This window comes from Ricinus communis, chromosome 4, assembly GCF_019578655.1.
Source record: "Ricinus communis isolate WT05 ecotype wild-type chromosome 4, ASM1957865v1, whole genome shotgun sequence".
In the NCBI taxonomy this organism is placed as follows: domain Eukaryota; kingdom Viridiplantae; phylum Streptophyta; class Magnoliopsida; order Malpighiales; family Euphorbiaceae; genus Ricinus; species Ricinus communis.
In genome coordinates this window covers 19,527,312-19,540,755 of record NC_063259.1, presented here as the reverse complement: position 1 = coordinate 19,540,755, position 13,444 = coordinate 19,527,312, and the positions used below count along the sequence as shown (strand labels likewise).

At 37.9% G+C, this 13,444-nt stretch overlaps 1 non-coding gene across 1 annotated transcript; it reads left to right on the top strand.

The window, feature by feature from the left end:
• The first annotated feature begins 13,063 nt into the window (after positions 1 to 13,063).
• Positions 13,064 to 13,170, top strand: LOC125369958. The gene has a single exon (XR_007215681.1). It is a non-coding gene; the product is annotated as a small nucleolar RNA R71 (small nucleolar RNA).
• The last annotated feature ends 274 nt before the right edge of the window (positions 13,171 to 13,444 follow it).

The following is a 13,444-nucleotide window of genomic DNA, read 5'->3' as shown; positions in this document are numbered from 1 at the left end:
TTGTATCTCATAAGATACAAATACCTATACCGTGATAAATCATCAGTAAAGGTAATGAAGTAACTTGTAACCACTACAAGCCATAATGTTAAAAGGTCCACATACATCACTATGTATCAGTCCTAAAACGTTCGAGGCTCATTCCTCTTGTCTTGTAAAGGGTGATAGCATCATTTTTCCATGAAGACAAGATTCACACATCGAATATGATTCAAAACCAATGGAATTTACTAATCCCATTCTAAATCTCGGTTTAGATTTTTGGTTGCTTTGCCATTTATATTTACATTATGTGTTTCAATTTTATCTACGTATAAATTTAAATAATAGAGACCATTAATTAAAGTACCATATGCTATACATTCATTTCCAAAATGAACTTGACAAACATCATTTGCAAACCTGAATTAATATTTCTTAACTACTAAAGCAAAAAGTGAAATGATGTTTTTGTATAGATTAGGTACATATAAGCAATCCTCTAATATTAATTTACATCCTGTAGACAAAAATAATATAACCAGTTCTTAGGGGAATTGCAGTAACACTTTCTCCAGTCCCAATTTTCAAAACTATCTCAGTTCCTAAGGGAATTGTAGTAACACTTGCTCCAGTCCCAATTTTTAGAACTACTTGATCCTTCTTAAGGATCCTACTTTTTACCAGATCCTTCACCTTCCTTGACCTTCAAGGAATTCATATACCTAGCTTAGTTGTGTAAACAATTAGAACTATTCCCAATTCTAGAGCTAGTCAATAAAATTCGGTTCAGTCAATCGGTAAGCATTAAGTATGTTTGCAAGTGGATTAAGGGGGCCATTTTAACTTTGTAAAGAATAGTAGATTATTAGTGACTTGTTATGTAATTTCATATTGATTTTGATATTTAAATCAAAACAATGACTCCCACTAACTTGGCGAATCTCACACTTCCTAGTGAGAAACGGAAATCCTCGTTGGTGGACTTCTAGCAAGTGATTGGTTTCTTACCAAATTTTAGTATCCCTCACGTTTCATCAATTATTAGGTTACTAACATTTATAAGTAAATATTTCATATATATGCATCTCATGCTTAATCCAATCATTTACACTTCAGCTCTAAGTACTTTGAACTCACGTTTAGTCGATTATCGGTCCATTGTACATAGTTAGGTTAAGCGCACTATCCAATAAATATAATTACAATATTAGAACCTCATCGTGAGTCGACATATTGGCCACTAATAGCGATTAATACTTATAACATCAAATGATTAATAAAATTCAATAGATTTATTACATGATCTTTCATAACCCTCACAGTTTGTCCATCATCGATTTTTAAGATCATAAAAATCTTTGAATTTTACATAGTGGAGAACCATGATATCGATTTTCCAAATCATACCATTTATCAACTTAATATTAATTGGAAGTTTTTAGTCTTTATTAGGTCTCACCAGCATAAATTTGTTTTAAACATACATCTCATGCATATCAAAGTGGATAGATAAAACCTCAGATGATTAAGGGCTACCTATTCTAATTTAATTCTAGAGCCACGAATTAAATTTGGGCATCTAGGGTTATAATAACTTATGAAAAAACCAAAAGCTTACATCAAATCATAACGATCCGTTTTTCTTGCATTTTAGATGATCTAGTTCCCATCTGATTCTTGAATCTTCAAATTTCTTCAGTTATAACACTCTACAATTTATAAACCTTGGTATACCAGGATGACGCCGAGAGCTGTTCATGCTATAATCCTCATGCTGTAAACTCAAGGAGAATATCCTTACTCAAGGCAAGAGAGTTTCTTTAAGCTAAGACCAAAGAGGCACCTCGCCATGGGGGTCTTCCTGCTTCTTTGAAACTCGAATAGCCGAGTGGTGGAGTTAGCCCTTTTGGATTATAACAGAAATGATCGTATAGCCTAATTCATTGCCATAGGATAGAGAAGAAGAACAGAGAGAAATTAGAAAGCCATGAAAGATAAGAGAAATATAAGTGATTATTTCTTACACAACTTGCCTTACAAGAGAGACGATCCTTCCTTTATATAGGAGGAAGGGAGATGTCAAGATAAACTTACAAACCACAATTTCTTGCCAGCTGGCAAGAGTACTATGCTTAATGCATGCGTAAAAAGGAATATATTCCTTTTCATAAAGACGAAAACATGTGACATAAGAAGCCAAAAAACATGTGACATAAAAGCCAAAATATCTACTTTAAGTACAATAATATAGAGCATCTTCTTAGTGGAGCATCTTGCTTTTTGTGAGTGCTTATCCGCTCTTCACCAAATCGCTTATTGGTGGGTCCATGTTCGAGTAGTCTTCATCGAGTCATCCCGACTCACTTATGCCATAATTATGATGAATGCGTCGTGATGGGCCGGTGTGTCGGATGAATGGCATCGAGGAGATTTTCGAGATATCTCTTGAGACAATAATTGAGAATCCGATGGAGGAGGTTCTTGGTTGCGACCATGGTTCTAGGAAAGTCGGGTTTAACTCCATTGATGATGTGGCTTCATTTGGATGATTGGATGAAGTTGAAGGTGTTGAAGAAGTAGGAGAAATCAGTCGTCTTTGATCCGAGGGTCTCCTATGCATGCTTGATTCTGGAAATGCCTCATTAGTTGAATGATTGAGTTCATTCCCCTTATGAAGTAGAGCATGTTTGATAGTGAAAGGCATTTCTTCAAAGCGGCCATGGAAGGTTTTCCAGGGAGTGATGGTTGTTGAGACAGTGTCTTCTTTATTGTGTTGTTGGTGAAGAAAGAGGATGGTGTGGTAGGTTAAAGCCTTTGCATGATCCCTGTCATATTGAGGAGGCCTGCTTGATGAACTAATCTTCCGAGACGATGTTGCCATGCATAATGATTTTCAAATAACGGGAAAAAACGCCAGGCAGGGATGTGACTTATTTTCTTCCCTATGCAAAAACCATAAGGTCTGTAGTAGTGGAAGCTCTATAGGAAGATGATATAGACATGAAAGATACCAAAGGTACCGGAATTGCTCGGATGTTGAGGGAAATGTCTCCTGTTATGGTAGGAAAAAGTCTCCATGGAAATGAAGCGGAGAAGTCTTCCGGATGAGGAACCACATCTTTATAAAAGGCTAAGATGCGTCTGTAAACCCAAAGTTCGAATTCAGGAATAGACAGTTGGTGGTTGATCCGGGTGTGTGGTTCGATGGCTAAACCGAGCCATAAAGATAAAGAAAGAAGGACTAGGGGGATTTGTGAAGGGCTTGGAGAGGCGAGATAAGAAATCGGGAATGAGGTTCTTGTTGCCCTGGATGTGTTGAACTTCAAAATCATATAGAGAGAACCATTCTTTCGAGCGGAGAAGTCATTTATCGGGAATTTTGCGACCTTTGAACTCAGAATACGAGGAAAATTGGAGTTGTCCATTCCGACAATGAAATGTCTTGAAGCAAGGAAGAACTCACATTTTGAATTGCATACTTAACCGCGAATTTCTTTTATGTTGGAATGATAGTGAAGCTCACTGTCTTTAAACCGCTCCGATACATACTTGCATAATGATTCCTTCTTGTTTTGTTCTTGCAGGAAGGAGAGCACCCCAAGCAAGGTCACTAGCATCGTTTGCGAGAATCAACTGCATCATCGTGAGGATAGAGTGGCGGAGTCTTTTGGGCCAATTGTTTTAATAGTTTAACTGCCTTCGGTATGGGCTTGGGCCCATGGGCTAGCATCCTTCTTCGGTTGAGCGTTAGAACCTTTGTATGGAATGCGGCCTTTGGAATAAAGTCTCGAATGTAGTTGATTATGCCCGGAAATTGTTGAACTTGCTTTTTGATAAATTTTCGCCGGAAAATGCCTCAGTTCTTGGGCCAAATGAGGGCCTGCTTCATATTGCCCATTCTTTAATTTCGGTGCCAAGAAAATCCATTTCGGATTGCCCAATGTATGATTTCCTTTCCGAGAGCATTATACCATAGGAATGAACCAAGTCATGAAAACGGCCAAGAAGTTCTTCATGTTCCTTGACAGATTTAGAAAGAGGAGAATATCATCTATGTAGATGATACAAGTATCCAAGTGGCTCAAAGATCCGGATCATTGCCCTTTGAAAATAGAAGGAGCCGTTTTAAGGCCAAAGGGCATGACGGTCCAACGATATTGTCGTCGAATGCGAAGCGATCTTGTATCCTCATTAGGGTGAATGCCTAAGCGCGAACCCCGACTTTAAGTCAAACTTTGAGAAGAGAGTCGCTCCTTGAAGACGAACTAGTAGGGAAGAGATTTTGAATTGGAAACTTATCATCCGAGGAAAATGATTTAAAGGCTTATAGTCAATCATAAGCCTTTTCTTTCCCCTTAACTTTTCCCCGTTTTCCACATAGAATGCTTGACATGCCCAAGGAGACCGGGTTGGTTCAATTAAACCTTGTTGAAGCAGTTCTTGACATTCTTGTCTTGCCAAAGCTAAGTCGGAAGGAGACATTCCAGGATGACTGGCTTTGGTTGGATTTATGTCTTCATTTAGCTTGAAAGGAAGGGTAATGAAGAAATTTGGATTGCATGCAGGAGAGGGATGATGGAAACTCAAGTGGGAGTCGAGCGGCATGGCACAAATAATTCTTTTAAATGTGCAAAATCGGATGGGACCTCTGTTATGGAGAATTGATTGGGACTTTGAGTATAAGGTTGAAACTGACGCTTATACTTAAGTCCTGTTGGCAAAATTTGAAGTTTCTCCATGACATGATAGGTGTCGAATCCGACAAGAAGATCTCTACCAAATAAGTAAGATCCGATGACATAGATCCATACGATGCGATTCGGGAAGAATCAGTATTCCAACTTTATTTTTGAGACCATCGTAGTTTGGAATCTTTTACTGAAATGATAAATTTTCTTTCTCCAACTGGTAGGCGAGCATCCTGGATTCAACATGGTACAATGAGAACCGGTATCCAATAGTGCGATGAGAACAGGCTGTCATATTTGCCGGGAAGGATGTGAATAGAAACCAGGGGTGTAGGATGAAATTTGTCTTTGTGGTGATTTCGGAGATTCGGAAGATGGACTTCCTATGTTTTCCGGAAAACTAGGAATAGATAGTGTTGAGGAAGAAGAGTTGGGTATCTTGGTGTAGGTATTATGTAGGGATGTGGTTCATCGGGAATGCGATGGGCTATATCCGCAAGGATGGTTTACGGTGATGGTAAAGGAGATAACCAGTGAAAATTTTCGGAGTCCGAATCGTGACCGTCTGGAGGTTCAATTTTAACTTGGAATGTAGGTCCTATAGTTAAGATTGGAGTTTCTTCATCAGAAGAATCTTCATCCGAATCGGAATCCCGAGCAAGGAAAGGCAAAAGTGTTTGGGAAGAAGCCATTTCTTCTTCCCGAAAAAGTGATTCAAGATCATGGTCGGATAGGTCTTCCGGACATGAATCTTTCAATTGATGAAGAAGAGCAACAGTTTGTTTCGGCTTGTTAGGACATTTCTTTGCATAGTGTCCTCTTTGGCCACAGATGTAGCACCGATCCGATTTACGCTTGTTTGTTGACTTTTTCCTGAACGATACGTATCTTTCTTCCCTTTTCCCGCTTGTAATGAGAGGATTCCTTGGAATAAGAAGAAAAATGTCTTTTCTTTTTGATCTGCGATCACGGTGTTTCTCTTTGCATTTGATCCGAAGATAGTCCCTGCATAAGTTCTTTAGCAACGCTTCTCCTTTGCAATTTTTTTGAATATTTTCTCACTGCTCACACATCTTGTCCGGAGTGGCTAGAGTGAATTGCCGGATTTCCCGAGAGAAATATGAGTGATATCTCTGTGAGTCTCTGTCATCATGCGTTGAATTTCAGTCGCATTTCTTGAGAGCTCGACAAAAGTATATTTGAGATCATCACTGTTGGGCCCAAATGAGTTCATAATAGAGTTTGGACATATGAACATAGTGGGTTTCTAGATCTTTTCTCTTCATGGAACAGCATTTACGATCAAAATATTCTTGTTTCCGTTGTCTGAAGATTAAATTGTAATCACCCAAAAATTGTTGGTGAATATGCGCTGAGCTTGAGCAATGTGAACCAAGTTGAACAAATTGTATCCTTTGATACTCGGATAAATGGGAAAACCATTCTCTTAAGGTGCCGGTAAATCTTGATGTGAATTCGCTAGGACTGCTTGGAGATTGGGTGAGGATTTATCATCCCGGAGATCAAGCCAAGCATTGAATTCTAAGATTTTATTCCTCCATTGAGATGGTGGCATCAGATCTAGAGAAAACCAAGGACCGGAGGGCTGGTTTTGGAGGAAGAGAAGTTCTGGAGCGAGAGATTCTCGATCTTCCGTTTCTTCCGCAAAGTCCGGCTCTTCCCGTAATGTCCGGTTCTTGTTGTGTGTTCATTAACACATGAGAACCTACAACCTGGGATTCAAATTTGTAGATACTGAGAGGATCTAGTTTCTTGGTCGGAAGAGTAAGAACTAGACCGTTGAAGTTCGAACTGTGATGATCCGAATCAAACATACGACTCGATGAGGCGATTGAAGAAGGAGTTGTATACTGAATGGCAAACGCTTTGAAGGTCCTTTGTCTTTTGTAGGCTTTGAAGGTCCTTTGTCTTTTGTAGGTTGGGAGAAAGAAGATGAAGTTTTAGAAGATACCCTTTTGCTTGGCTTGGATGCTCGGGCACCGGACCGAAACTGGCATATTGTTTGAAGGGTATAACCGAAGACATAAAAGGATGAGGTGTAGAAATAGGAAAATTGAGTGGAGAGGAGACAGGGATGTTTTGTAGGATAAAGATCTCTCTCTATTTCTCTAAGTCGCTCCTTGACCTTAAGATTTCTCTATCCTTTTGCAAGAATAGAGGTGATGTAGGAGTTTGAGATGCTAGTATCTGTTGCATTTCTTGCTCAAGTTTAGGCGACTGGATGAAAGCTTTGTATGTAGTTGCAAGGCTTCTTGTCCGAAAGAAGTAACATGAGCTTCAATAGAACTTGTTTTTCATAGACTTGTGAAAGTCTATTATCAATCTTCTTGACATCTTGGTTCCGAGCAACGGCATTATTGGTTTGCCAATTTAAGACTTCTTCCTGCGGTGAGAGAGGAGCTAAGGTACCGCAGTTGTATCGTATCTTTTGCAATAAAAGGACGTGCAGGTATCTTTGATTGCTCATTTTCTTTTCTTTCCAAAGGTGGAAAATCTTCGAATTCATCATGAAGCAAGGAACCGCGGCTACCTCTGGAACTTTTATCGGTTCAAAGGAGCAAGAACAAACGACCGGTGGAGGAGGACAGTCAAGAGTCCTTCTTCCTTCAAGATCCTGGAAGCATCTTTGTAAATAGTCATCTTCAGTCATGGGTTTGTTCTTTTCCGGAGGGAGTCCGATCCAAGGACTAGCTTTCTTGGGTTGAGAAGGAGCATGGAAGGGATCAGGCTGATCATCATCCTTATCATGCTGACGTGGGTCGATACAAGCATGTTTCCTTCTCCAAGTTTTGTTTCTTTTGGGTCCGGTTTCAAGATCATCAAGATCTTCTTGACAAGCACATCCGGGATCACACTTTGAAGGATCACAATCCCGGATAAAGTGTCCATTGATCTTAGAGACATAGACTTCCCACCCATCCCGATCTAAAACTATGAATGGGAATCTTTTTCTCGTAAGTCCTCCTCACCGGTTGGATCATGGAAATAGAATGAGGAGTTGAAGAGGATGTCATTTGTGGAGGACAAATAGGAGACTTTAACAGTCTTGTCAAGTTGCTTGATAAAAATAGGATCCTGTTTTTGTACAGTCGAGAACTTTGGTGCGACTTTTCATAGTTTGTAATCCACATGAAGGGATTAACTTTTCCAACTCTTCACGGGGCGTTGTCCGGGAGTCCGAACTATTGTAGGAGTGAGACCACTATCAAAGAAAGATGAAAACCGCATCACCGTTAGAGAGGCCGAGTCTGTGGGTTAATGGCATGGTCTTGTAACTGTAGACTAGCTCGGTGATGAAGAGTAGGCCGAGATTGTGTCAAGACAACTTGATCTCGCTACCGTGATTTGTACACTGTACTTTCGGGGCTTGACCGAGATGAGGATCTTCTAGAGACATATTAAAATTAGGAAAAACGTAAGTACAACGCCCTGCATTTAGAGTAGTGACAATAGAGCCAATCACAGCATGTTCATAGTTTAGATAACGAGTATCTAACAAAGAAAGTCTGGCAGTGACTGGAAGTCCTTGTCTTCCATGATAGGAAACATGCTTTAAGAACATATTAAAGAAACACATCAAATGGATTCCTAAGCACAAAATCATCCTACATACAATCAAATTAACTTTTTCTATCCAATTTTCATTTAATTATTAAAAATCCTCAATTATCAACAGGCCGGCTCTGATACCACTATTGGAAAAAATAATACATAGGCACAGCGAAAGCTCTTAAACATTTCATATCTCATAAAATTAAGGTTACAAGTTGTAATTGAGGATTTAAGTTGAAAAAGGAAATAAATTTTCTTTTATGAACGCGAAGAACACAAAGAAAAAGACTAAAACCTTTGAATAGCAAAATTCAATTCTTGATTGTTGATGATGTTTTCGTTAGAGAATCAAATAGAGATTTGCAATTGCAAATCCTCTAGATTATCTCACACAACCAATCTCAAGCAAAGCTATTCAATCCTTAAAGATGAAGAACTCCTTCTCCTCTTTCAAGTTTCCTACTATGATAACCTTGTTATAATAGTAAGTATGTTGAATTATATCACTATTATGATAATAGGAGTAAGAAACTATCTTATATAGTGTTAAGGATTCATAATCCTTAATACATTTGTACAAATACATGTCATTATAAAACTCTTTTGTGATGACATGTGTCAAGCAATATTGACACATGTCATCATAATACTCTTTTGTGATGACACGTGTCAAGCTATATTGACACATGTCATCATAAAAACTCTTTTATGGTGACATGTGTCAAGTTATACTGACACCATGTCAGGCTGCTTTCTTGACATATGTCATTATAAAACCCTTTTAGTGATGAGACGTGCCAAGTTACTTTCCTAACACACGTCATTATAAAATCCTTTTTGTGATGCCATGTATCTAAATGCTATCTCCACACATGTCATCTTTTATGATGACATGTGTCAAGCTACTTTCTTAACACATGCCATCGTAAAACCCTTCAGTGATGACACGTGTCAAGCTACTATACAAAAATACATGTCACTACAACTCTTTTGTGATGATATGTGTCAATCTCCTTCCATATATAACACTTATATATTATATATTATCATCAGTTAGATATTTACAGACTTTAACTTTAGAAGATGCTAGTGTTCCTACTCGAGATACAAGTCAAGTCCATCGGCGTGCTTGAGTTGATCTTAACGTGTGTGACTTTCTAGCTTCATTATTAATTGGCAATGGGAATTTAATATTAAACTCTTTAATATTAATTAAAATACTTTAATCAACTAAGGGAACAATTAAATTAATTGTCCCTTAATCATTGCCATAAATTATAAGTGACGTCTAGCGACATATTATAATTACCCAATTAATAATAAAGTTATTGATTATCCATGAACCCTTTATTTATGATTATCATTTAATTAAATCCTTCCACTGAACAATATTCTGATCAAGTGAGGATCATGGAATAGTCAAATCCACTAACTTGATTCTATGACCAAATCTAGAACACATCTCGACTAAATATGATTAATGCGAAAACCCCTTTTTCATTAATCATAATTACCTCGGCCAAGGATTTTCTAGTCAAGATGTTATCGGATTGCATAAGATATTCCCCTTGTTTACTCAAGGTAATGGATTTCTTGTTGATGAACCCTGCCTCCATGCATATGCAACTGGAGCCGTTATCTGCAAGTACCATTTTAGTTATGAACAGATATTTAAAGCATAAGCAAATTCCAATTACATATTCATGAGACAACTCTGTCACCTCAGGTCTAAGGATTAGTTACACCATCATAACTTAATAATGAATCAGTGACTTAAGTAAATCATCCATGTGATTCATTATTTCTTCAAGTAATGTTTAGTCCACTTATGTCACAAGTGATCCATAATGATTAACTTAGTAACTTATACTAAATGGCATGAGACTCACCATCCTATATTTATTAGTATCTCATACTAATCATAGGGTTAAACACATTATGTTGGTCTTCTGGATTAAAGATGTCCAATTTGTAATCCTATGACCAAGAACTATTTTATAATATTTATTTTAAAGATCATTTGTCACTCATATTATCAACTATTGAGAATGGAGTCTTTAATAGATATTATTGGACTCTTTCAATAATTATATTACTACAAAAATGAATGATAGACAACTGCCATTAATAAAAAGATATTCATTACATGATAATATCATAATGTATGAACCAAAAAGTAAAAATCTAATTGGCTTTTAGGACGTGCATCTAAGAATTGGTCTCTTTGCATCTTATCAAGACCTTCTCCAAATGCTCCAAACATTCTTCAAATGAATTTCCATGGATAGAAAAGTCATCCATGAAAACTTCCATAATATCCTCAACCAAGTCACCGAAGATAGCCATCATGCACCTCTGAAATGTGGCTGGTGCCTTACACAATTTGAATGACATTCTTCTATACGCAAAGGTTCCATAGGGGCATATGAACGTGGTATTTTCTTGATCCTTAAGGGCTATTGGAATCTAAAAATATCCCGACAAACCATCTAGAAAACAGTAGTACTCATTCCTTGATAATCTCTCTAGCATTTGATTAATGAATGGTAATGGGAAATGATCTTTCCTTGGGGAATCATTCAACTTCCTATAGTCGATGCACACCCTCCATCCGATTATAGTTCTTATTGGGATTAGCTCATTATTTTCATTCACCACAACCATCATGCCTATTTTCTTCAACACTACTTGTACTAGACTTACCTAAGAACTGTCCAAAATGAGATAGATAATCCCGCATCACGAAGTTTAATCACCTCCTTTTTTATTACTTCCTTCATGTTTGGATTGAGAAGCCTTTGAGGTTGCACCACAGTTTTGAACTCTTCTTCCATAAGAATCTTGTGTGCAAAAATAAGGGTTGATTCTCTTTATATCTACAATTTTCCAAGCTATTACCCTCCGCCTCCTTTTCAAGACTTCCAATAGCTTAGCCTTTTGGTCATCTAGTAACACAGAACTGATTATTATAGGTAGCTTTGATCCTTTAATTAGAAAGGCTTATGCTTGAGTTCCAAAGAAGGAGGGTCTTCAATGGAAGGCTTCATTCTTTCCTCTTTCGACATCTCGATAGGCTCGAATGACTGCTTTCTCATTAGCCTTGCCGCCTCAAGGTAGGCTAGCTGTTCCAAAGCTCCTAGCATCTTACATTTTTCCTATTCTTGTAATAAACATAACTTCAAAGGATCTTTAGCAATAATAGATGAAATGCAACTCATAGTCTCATGCTCAATTCTATCATTACTAACATTCATGTCATCAAGTACAAGCGGATGTTTCATGGCATTAGGGATCTGAAAAGTCACTTGCTCTTCCCCACCCTAAGAATAAGCTTACCATCATGAACATCAATGATGGCCCTAGCTGGAGCAAGAAAAGGTCTTCCTAAAATAAGGGAAACATCAACAGTTCATCCATATCCATAACTACAAAATTCACAGGACAAATAAACTCTTGAACCTTTACTAACAAGTCTTCAATGATACCCCTAGGGTATACAATAGATTTATCAACCAATTGAATGATCATGAGCATTGGTTTAGGTTCTCCCCGCCCTAGTTTCTTGAATAAATTATAAGGCATAACAATAATACTAGCCCCCAAATCAGCATGTGCATTATCAACATTTAAATTACCAATAAAGCAAGGAATAGTATAACTCCTTAGGTCTTTTAGCTTCTTTGGTAGTCTTCTTTAAATGATCATTGAGCTCTTTCCCAACAATTGCACCATTGATACTTCCTCAAGCTTCCTCTTGTTAGAAAGGAGTTCCTTTAAGAACTTAGCCTACTTGGGCATTGCAACAGAGCTTCCATAAAAGGTATGTTAATATGCAACTGCTTAAAGAGTTCAAGAAACTTACTAAACTATGTATCCAATTTGTCCTTCTGAAGATGAGCTGAAAAGGTTATTCTTGGTTTCACAAAAGGGTTAGGCTTTAGTGTTGCTTCTACTTTATCATCTACTTCGACCTGTGTACCCTTGTGTTCATCATCAACCTTCACCATTGTAGTAGATTTCTCATCTACTTCATTCAGCTTTGTTTTTAGCTCTTTACCACTTTGTAATGCGATAACCTTAAACTGCTCCTTAAAGTTGGCTTATGTGTTGCTCAGAAAACTTCCTTGAGGCCTTTCACTCAAAAGCTTTATGATCTACCCTACTTGATTCTCCAAAGTCTGAATCGAAGCTTGCTGGTTTCTAGGAACAGTCTTAGTAGTCTAAAACCTTATTTCGGATGCTGAAATAAACTTCTCCATCATCTCCTCTAAACTACTCCTTCTAGGAGGAGCCTGCTGCTAATTTTGCTGCTGAAAACCTAGGGGTGGAGGTCTTTGATGATTCTAGTTCTCCCAAGAAAAATTCGGGTGATTTTTCCACCCTAGGTTATAGGTATTGCTATAGGGATTTTTCTACTACCTAGTAACATTTTCCACATAATCAACCTATTCCAGCTTAGTAAAAGTATTACCGTTTTGGCAATCTTGACTTTGATGACTACCCCCACACTAATCACAAGTCATAATTTGTGCCTATCTTCCAACTGAAGATATAGTCAAAGCATCCATCGTCCTGCTCATGGCCTCTAACTGTGCATTCACAATTACCATAGGGTCTACCGCATGGATTCACTCCCTTTGACTCGAACCAGCTCTTTTCATTTTTTCCACTAATAGTTCGTGACTGCCATATCCTTAATAAGATCCATAGCTTGCTCAAGAATCTTATTGTTTAGTGATCCACTTGCTACAACATTAATAGACTATTTACTTGCGTAGTTCAGTCCATTAAAGAATGTCTGAATTTGCAGCCATAGAGATAAACCATGGTGTGGACAGCTCCTCAGTAAATCTTTGAAACGCTCCCAGCAATCATACAAAGTCTCATTCTCTTGCTGAAGAAATCCTGCTATGTCATTTCTCAACTTAGCCGTCTTAGAAGGTGGAAAATATCTCTCCAAGAATTTCTCGGCCAACTGATTCCAGGTCGTAAACGTCCTAACTGGAAATGACTTCAACCACTTCTTTGGCTTATCCCTCAACGAGAATGGGAATAGCCTCAATCGAATAGCACCATCTGATACCTCATTAATCTTGAAGGTATTGTAAACCTCCAGAAAATCACCCAAATAGGTGTTTGGATCCTCATTAGGCAAACCATCAAACATGCAATTCTTTTACACCATCCAAATAATGTTAGGC